The following is an 8,644-nucleotide window of genomic DNA, read 5'->3' on the forward strand; positions in this document are numbered from 1 at the left end:
TTTGTCAGAATCGTTGTCTCCGAGGTTATTTCCCGTATGCTGCGTGCAGATTAGAGCGTGAATGAGGGTGGGCATTCAACCCATCTCATTTTTCAATCATTTGAATAACCATATTTGGTGTGTGGAAATTCAGATGATTGCCGCTCTTGAAGAGTTACACCCCGCCTTTTGGCCTGAGGGATTAATGTAATTCTTATGCTTCGCAAGCACCAATATCTCCGTAATTCCCAGTGGTTACTTCCATCTTCTTGTCGAGTCTAGTCGTTACTAGTCTTGTCGTGGTTATTTCCCGTATGCTGCGTGCAGATTAGAGCGTGAATGAGGGTGTGCACTCAACCCATCTCATTTTTCAATCGTTTGAATAACCATACTTGGTGTGTGGCAATTCGAATAATTGCCGCTCTTGAAGAGTTACACCCCGCCTTTGGTCTGAGATATTAATGTAATTCTTATGCTTTGCAAGCATCAATATCTTCGTGATTCTTCAGTGTTTACTGATGTCTTTTGGTCGAGTCTAGTCGTCACTAGTCTCCGTGGTCATCTTCCCTCATGTGGACGACCTTTTCGGATCTAACCCACGTGTTGTGAATCCTTTGCCTTCCGACCTTCAAATCATTTCAAAACCCAGTTCCCGTCCTGGTAATCATCTTTCCAAATCCAGTTCCCGTCCTAGTAATCATTCTTCAAAGTCCAACTCCCGCCTTGGCAAACCTTTCTTCAAAGTCCAATTCCCGCATTGGCAAACCTTTTTTCAAAGTCCAATTCCCGCCTTGGCAAACCTTTTCTTCAAAGTCCAATTCCCGCCTTGGCAAACCTTTCTTCAAAGTCCAATTCCCGCCTTGGCAAACCTCTCATCAAAGTCCAATTCCCGCCTTGGAAAACCTTTCTTCAAAGTCCAACTCCCGCCTTGGCAAACCTTTTTCAAAGTCCAATTCTCGCCCTGACAAACCTTTTTCAAATCCCGGTTCCCGCCCTGGCAAATCATTTCCATCTTTTTTAGTCCTCGTCTGATATCCTACTATGAAGTCAGTTCCCGCCTGACAACCACCATTCATCCATAATTTCTTACCGTAAAACCAATTTCCAATCCCCAGCAAGTCATTATTCTCTTTTTATGGGTCGTAGGTCTGTTGATCTTACCCATGGTTTCGAGTCATTCACCCCGGTTTTGAGTCGTGAGTTCGTTATACTCACTCTAGATTTGAGCCGTGAGTCTGTTATACTCACCCTGGATTTGAGTCGTGAGTTCGTTATACTCACCCTAGATTTGAGTCGTGGATCTGTTGATCTCACCCTGGTTTCGAGTCATTTATCCTTGCTTTCAATTTTTGGGGTCAGTGGATCCTATCTTTCCATCAAACCCGTACTTTCCAATCACAGTTTCATACAACAATCACCTCCTTTGAGAACCTTGTATTGGCACCTTGGCTACGTTACAAGCTATCACCATCCAACTATTGCTTACCATAAATCTCTCCATCATAAAAATAAAAATAAAATTCTCTTTCCCCAACACATATAAAAAAAATAGGATAACATTCACACCATCTTCTCTTTAGGACAAATTTCTGGTCTTGATATTTAATCTTCTTCTACCTCGAATGTTCGAAAGGCTAGCGCCAATCTCACCTTCAGGATTAAGACGATTAAATAGGGGTAGCTGTCATACCCTAAATTTGTCCTACCCCTTCATTTCTAACTGGCTTAGACTTTGCATTCATGTACATACCTTTCATTAGGTCATCTAACACATCATGCATCATTAATCAATAAATTGGCATGGAATCAAGGATCTCGGATCATTAAGGGTTCATCTGATTTATTCACCAATTTGAGGTTTGGTTCATCTGGTTACTCGAGGTACAAGTTATTTGCTTGAAGCTTCATTAAAAGAGTGGATTTGTCCATTTGGAGTTTGTATTGGGCTTTTTTCCAAGTTTGAAAGCCAATGACTAGGACTTTGACTTTTGGTTAAAGTCAACCATGGAAAGTTGACTTTTTAACCATAGACCATTGATAACACGATTTTATATCGTATATTTAGCTTAAAATCCATAGATATTTATAGCATTTTCCGTTTATTATGTTAATTTATTATGATATTACGCGAGTATTTGCTTTGTTTCAGGTTTTACACTTCAATTACGACTATTTGCGAAAAGGAAAGAAAATAGAGCTTAAATGACCAATATTTATGCCTAAAAGATGAAAAGGGAGTGCTGAAGTGAAAGAAGGGTGCAATTAAGGACCCAAAGGCCCAAAAGAGACGAATCAGCCCACAAAGGAACAAAATTGCGTAGCCCAAACCATGCAAGCAAGTGGAGACGCACGTCTCCACGTTCTCTTCTGCCACGTCACCAAGAGGAGACGCCCGTCTCCAACTGCCCCTAGATTCTCTCCACTTGAGACGCACGTCTCAAGTCTTCCTGAAGAAACGGAGACGCACGTCTCCACGTCCAAGTCTGCAGAATCTCCTCTTTTCACGCAAAGCAACTGCAAAGCCTCTCCTATAAATAGGACCAGCCACTTCACTTCAATCTGTCCGATTTCCTGCCAACGAAGTGCTGCCGAAATTGTACCGCGAACTGCTTTTCTTTATTCTGCTTTCATTCAACCGTTTATTTTCTCACAACGATTTCTACACTGGAAATTGTTGTGAACTTTTCGTAGATCTAGCCTTACGTTAGATTTATCGTTTTATTTCCTTGTTTTTATTTTCTGCCATTTAAATTCCGAAGAACGATCCAGCCAACCTGTGGTGGAAGTTCAGTACTTGAAGATCCAGTTACCATTTATTTAATTCAGGTTTTTATTTACCGCTTTATTTATATTTGTTTGCATGATATATTATATGCCATTTAATATGCTTATTATTATGAACCGAACCGATTTATGCATGTTTAATCGTATTAATATGTCTGGCTAAATTACTAAAGGTGTCGGTATGTAAAGTAAGTTAACCGTAGGGATCCGAAATAAATTGGCTTAATTATGTTTTATTAATTATCACTTATTTTTGGTTTGTATGTCTAATTTAATTAGTAAGTCTTAAAACCAATAGAGCGAAAGTTTGAGGGGTTAAGACGGTCAAAGGTTAAAATCAACAGAGCGAAAGTTTGAGATCTTTAACCAGATAGTAGACATAGGACATTAGTTTTAGGATGGCGAAAGCGTATTAAAACTAATTGGAACTTATTTATTTTCAAAAATTGTTTTTACACTCGAGCGGGATGGCGAAAGCGTACGTTAGGGTTATTAGCTTGCTCCGAGTCAACAGAGCGAAAGTTTGAGATTAGGAGATTTAAATAGATAACAACCTCGTAAAATAGGCATTTTATTAATTACATTGTTTCCAAAAAGCTCTTCTAAAATCTAATGGGATGGCGAAAGCGTACATTAGGATTAGGATAGTAGTCTGAATCAACAGAGCGAAAGTTTGAGACGAGGATTTTTAATCAATGGAACTAGTAAAGATTTTTAATTTAATTATGCAAAAGCCAATGGACCTTCGGATTACCTTTAGTTAAACGAAATACATACTGATACCTGTCTTTTATTATTATTCTTTATTTTCCCACAATCACTTTCCCTTAGGAACGATCGAAATTTTAGTACTCCTAGCTTTACATAGTAACCTTAGATAACGGTAGATCGATTCATAGTCCCTGTGGATTCGATATCTTTTAAAACTACACGACACGACTGTGCACTTGCAGTTATCAGATTTATAGACACGTAAAGTCGCGATCAAGTTTTTGGCGCCGTTGCCGGGGACTATTTAAGTCGATATCGTAACTCACTGTTACACCGTAGAGACTAGGATAATTCTTCCCTTTCTTTCCGAACGATTGTATGCCAAATACTCGTTCAGAAGGAGCAGATTTAATACAACGAATTAACGAGATCGAACGTTTCATTAACGTTAAACGTCGAGCTCGCAATCTTCCCGAAGTAGCAGAAATTCCGATTAATCAGGAATTGATTTTTACTGATCAAATTAATCAAATCATCCCGAAGTTAGAGATGGCTGCTATTCGTCCTCTTAGAGACTATGCCGCTCCTTCGCGCGCTGAACCGCATTCAAGTATCGCACCACCTGCGATTGAGGCGAACAATTTCGAACTGAAACCTTCGCTGGTCCAAGCTGTTCAACAGAATCAATTCTCTGGAAGCCCTGTAGACGACCCCAATCTCCATTTATCTGTGTTCGTGCAATACGCCGACACTATCAAAGCCAACAACGTTAGTTCCGAAGCTATTCGATTACGCCTTTTCCCTTTCTCTTTGAGAGATAGAGCGAGAGCGTGGCTTCAATCCCTGCCTTCCAATTCCATAACTACGTGGGACGAATTGAAAAGAGTATTCTTAGCGAGATATTTTCCGCCTAGCAAAACTGCTATGCTCTGAGGTCAAATCAACGGATTTACCCAGAAAGATAACGAATCACTCTTCGAAGCTTGGGAACGTTACAAGGACATGCTTAGAATATGCCCTCATCATGGACTCGAACCATGGCTGATCATGCATACTTTCTATGGTGGTCTCTTATATAACACTAAAATGACTATAGATGCCGCTGCTGGCGGAGCATTAATGGACAAACCCCATGATGAAGCATACAAACTCATAGAGAACATGGCACAAAACCATTACCAATGGGGTGGAGAACAAGCCGCTCTAGAGAAAGCCCAAACCAAAGGAGGAATGTACGAAATAAGTGGTATAGACCGCGTTAACGCTAAAGTAGACGCTTTAACTCAAAAGATCGAGAATTTGACCATCACCCCTTCAGCCACCGCTGCCGCTGTAACACCTAACTGCGAGATTTGTGGATTGACTGGACATGTAGTTGCTGAATGCCAACTCTTGACTGGAGTCCCATCTGATCAAGTAAATTACGCTCAAGGAAACCCTTATTCTAACACGTACAACCCTGGATGGAAAAACCACCTGAACTTTTCTTATAAGAACAACAATGCGTTGTACGCGCCTGGACAAGCACCTGCTGTACCACCTGGCTACCAAAAAGCGCCTGTAGCTGCTCAAAACACCCCTAGGAAGTCAAATCTAGAAATCATGATGGAGAACTTCATAGCTTCCCAACAACAAACCAATAAGGACTTCCTGAATCAAAACATCCACAATAGCGAGCAACTAAAACAACTATCGAACAAAGTAGATGCTTTAGCTACGCATAACAAAATGTTAGAAACTCAAATCTCACAAGTAGCTCAACAACAAGCACCTACTGCTGCCCCTGCTGGCACGTTTCCTGCTCAACCTCAACCCAATCCTAAAGGACATGCGAACGCGATAACACTACGAAGTGGAACGAATTACGATGGACCCATAGATCCTAGAACTCAAAACGTACCCATGTCACAACAAGAGCCAAAGGAAACCCAAAAGAAAACAACTGACGAACAAACTGCTAAGACTGATGAGAACAATAACAAAGTGGAACCCGAAAAAGAGAAACCTTATGTTCCACCACCACCTTATAAGCCACCAATTCCTTACCCTCAGAGATTAGCTAAATCAAAAACCGAAGCGCAATTTAAAAGATTTGTAGAACTTCTGAAGCAATTAAACATAACCATACCATTCACAGAAGCCATAACTGAGATGCCTTCGTACGCTAAGTTCTTAAAAGAAATCTTATCAAACAAAAAGAAACTCGAGGATAACGAAACTATAACGCTTACCGCTAAATGTAGCGCTATCATCCAAAATAACATGCCTCCAAAACCGAAAGACCCTGGTAGTTTCTCTATACCCTGCGTAATTGGAAAAACCATCATAGAGAAAGCCTTGTGCGACTTAGGAGCTAGTGTTAGTTTGATGCCTCTTTCGACCTGTAAGAAACTCAATCTAGGTGAGCTTAAAGCAACGAGAATGTCTCTTCAACTAGCTGACCGTTCAGTTAAATACCCTGTTGGAATGTTAGAGAATATCCCTGTTCGTGTAGGTCAATTCTACATCCCAACTGACTTCATCATTATGGATATCCAAGAAGATTCTAACATCCCGATCATATTAGGAAGACCATTTTTAGCAACCGCTGGAGCAATTATAGATGTAAAGCGAGGAAAGCTTACTTTCGAAGTAGGAGAAGAGAAAATAGAATTTATACTTTCCCAATTCCTAAAAGCACCTTCTATAATTGACACATGCTGTTCTGCTGACATAATCGACGAGTGTGTCAAGGAAATAAAATCCGAACCAAATAAGGAAACCGAAATCCTAAGAATTCCTATGCCGCCGATTCTTGAAGATGACAACTGGCGTGAGGAATATCAAGATAACCACCTGAGTGAATGCTTAGCTTTAACTCCCGATCCTATACCTGGACCTAAGAAACCTGCTATAGAGCTGAAGACACTTCCTACCGATCTTAGATACGAATTTCTAGACGAAGAACTAAACCGACCAGTTATAGTGAACGCCAACTTAGGACGAACCGAGACTGAAAAATTACTTAATGTCCTAAGAAAATACCCTACCGCTTTAGGATATAACATATCAGATCTGAAAGGTATAAGCCCTTCTCTGTGTAAGCACCGCATTATGCTCGAAGACGATAGTAAAACCTCTAGGGAACATCAAAGGCGAATAAATCCTATTATGAGCGATGTGGTTAAAAAGGAAATCCAAAAACTGCTAGAAGCTGGAATAATATATCCTATATCCGATAGTAAATGGGTTAGCTCTGTTCACGTCGTACCAAAGAAAGGAGGAGTCACTGTAATCACTAATGCAAAAGGAGAATCTGTAGCACAACGTACCCAAACTGGATGGAGAATGTGCATTGACTATAGGAAGCTAAACAAAGCTACCCGAAAAGACCATTTCCCTTTACCTTTCATAGATCAAATGCTCGAACGCCTAGCTAAACACTCGCATTTTTGTTATCTGGATGGATACTCCGGATTTTTCCAAATTCCTATCCACCCTGACGACCAAGAGAAGACCACATTCACCTGTCCTTATGGTACATTCGCTTATAGACGAATGCCTTTTGGACTCTGCAATGCACCCGCGACCTTCCAAAGATGCATGATGGCAATATTTGCCGACTTCCTAGATGGAATAATGGAGGTCTTTATGGACGACTTCTCTGTCTGTGGAGGAAGTTTTGAAACATGTTTAGAAAACCTTGAAATGGTGCTTAAACGATGCGTAAGCGTAAACCTAGTCCTTAATTGGGAAAAATGCCATTTCATGGTTCGACAAGGAATTGTACTTGGACACATCGTATCCGATAGAGGAATCGAAGTTGATAAAGCAAAAATCGAAATTATCGAAAACCTTCAACCTCCCAAAACCGTTAGAGAAATAAGAAGTTTTCTGGGACACGCTGGTTTTTACCGACGCTTCATTAAGGATTTCTCTAAAATAACCAAACCCTTAACTGAACTACTTATGAAAGACGCCGAATTTATTTTCACCGATAAATGCACTGAAGCATTTCAAACGCTTAAACGAGCATTAATCTCTGCGCCAATTATGCAACCTCCCGACTGGAATGAGCCTTTCGAAATAATGTGTGACGCAAGTGATTATGCTGTAGGAGCCGTTCTAGGACAAAGAAAAGATAAGAAACTACATGTCATATATTATGCGAGTAGAACCCTAGACGAAGCTCAGATGAATTATGCCACGACAGAAAAAGAATTATTAGCTGTCGTATTTGCATTAGACAAATTCCGTTCTTACCTGGTAGGAGCCAAAATAATCATATACACTGACCACGCCACCATTAGGTACCTCCTAACCAAAAAGGACGCCAAACCAAGACTTTTGAGATGGATCTTGTTACTGCAAGAATTCGACCTGGAAATTAAAGATAAGAAGGGCACTGAAAATGTGGTAGCAGATCACCTCTCCCGATTGGAAAATCTGAAACCCGAACAAGTACCAATTGACGATGATTTCCCTTATGAAAGACTCATCGCCCAATTAGAAGCAAATGAATTCGAACCGTACCGTCCAAACTCTGAAACTGACAAATTAGCAGAAATAGCTTTAGCCCGATCTGACGCACCTTGGTATGCAGATTTCGTAAACTACCTAGCTGCTGGTGTGCTTCCTCCTGATCTAAGTTACCAACAGAAGAAGAAATTCTTCCATGACCTAAAACATTACTATTGGGACGACCCACTCTTGTTCAAAAGAGGCCCCGATGGAATCTTTAGACGTTGTGTACCCGAAGAAGAAATAAGAAGCATAATAACACACTGCCATTCTGCACCGTGTGGAGGACACCATAGCACATCTAGAACCTGCGCCAAAATCCTTCAATCTGGACTCTTCTGGCCCAACCTGTGGAAAGACGTTTATTTTGCTGTACTAAGCTGTGATAGATGCCAACGAACTGGAAACATTTCAAGACGCGATGAAATGCCTCAAAAAGGCATTCTAGAAGTAGAAATATTTGACGTCTGGGGAATAGACTTCATGGGACCGTTTCCGTCGTCGTTTGGAAATCAATATATACTCGTAGCCGTCGATTACGTTTCAAAATGGATAGAAGCTATTGCTTCTCCTACAAACGATACACGAGTAGTTATCAAACTTTTGAAAAACGTCATCTTTCCTAGGTTCGGTGTGCCAAGATTGGTAATTAGCGATGGTGGTTCCCATT

General features: G+C 40.7%; 1 non-coding gene across 1 annotated transcript; it reads right to left on the reverse strand.

Annotated features, from left to right (window-relative positions):
• Window positions 1-4,398: 4,398 nt before the first annotated feature.
• On the reverse strand, window positions 4,399-4,505 carry LOC131631396 (small nucleolar RNA R71). Its single transcript, XR_009292670.1, has one exon. It is a non-coding gene; the product is annotated as a small nucleolar RNA R71 (small nucleolar RNA).
• Between the last annotated feature and the right edge of the window lie 4,139 nt (window positions 4,506-8,644).

This window comes from Vicia villosa, unplaced genomic scaffold, assembly GCF_029867415.1.
Source record: "Vicia villosa cultivar HV-30 ecotype Madison, WI unplaced genomic scaffold, Vvil1.0 ctg.000817F_1_1, whole genome shotgun sequence".
NCBI classification, from domain to species: domain Eukaryota; kingdom Viridiplantae; phylum Streptophyta; class Magnoliopsida; order Fabales; family Fabaceae; genus Vicia; species Vicia villosa.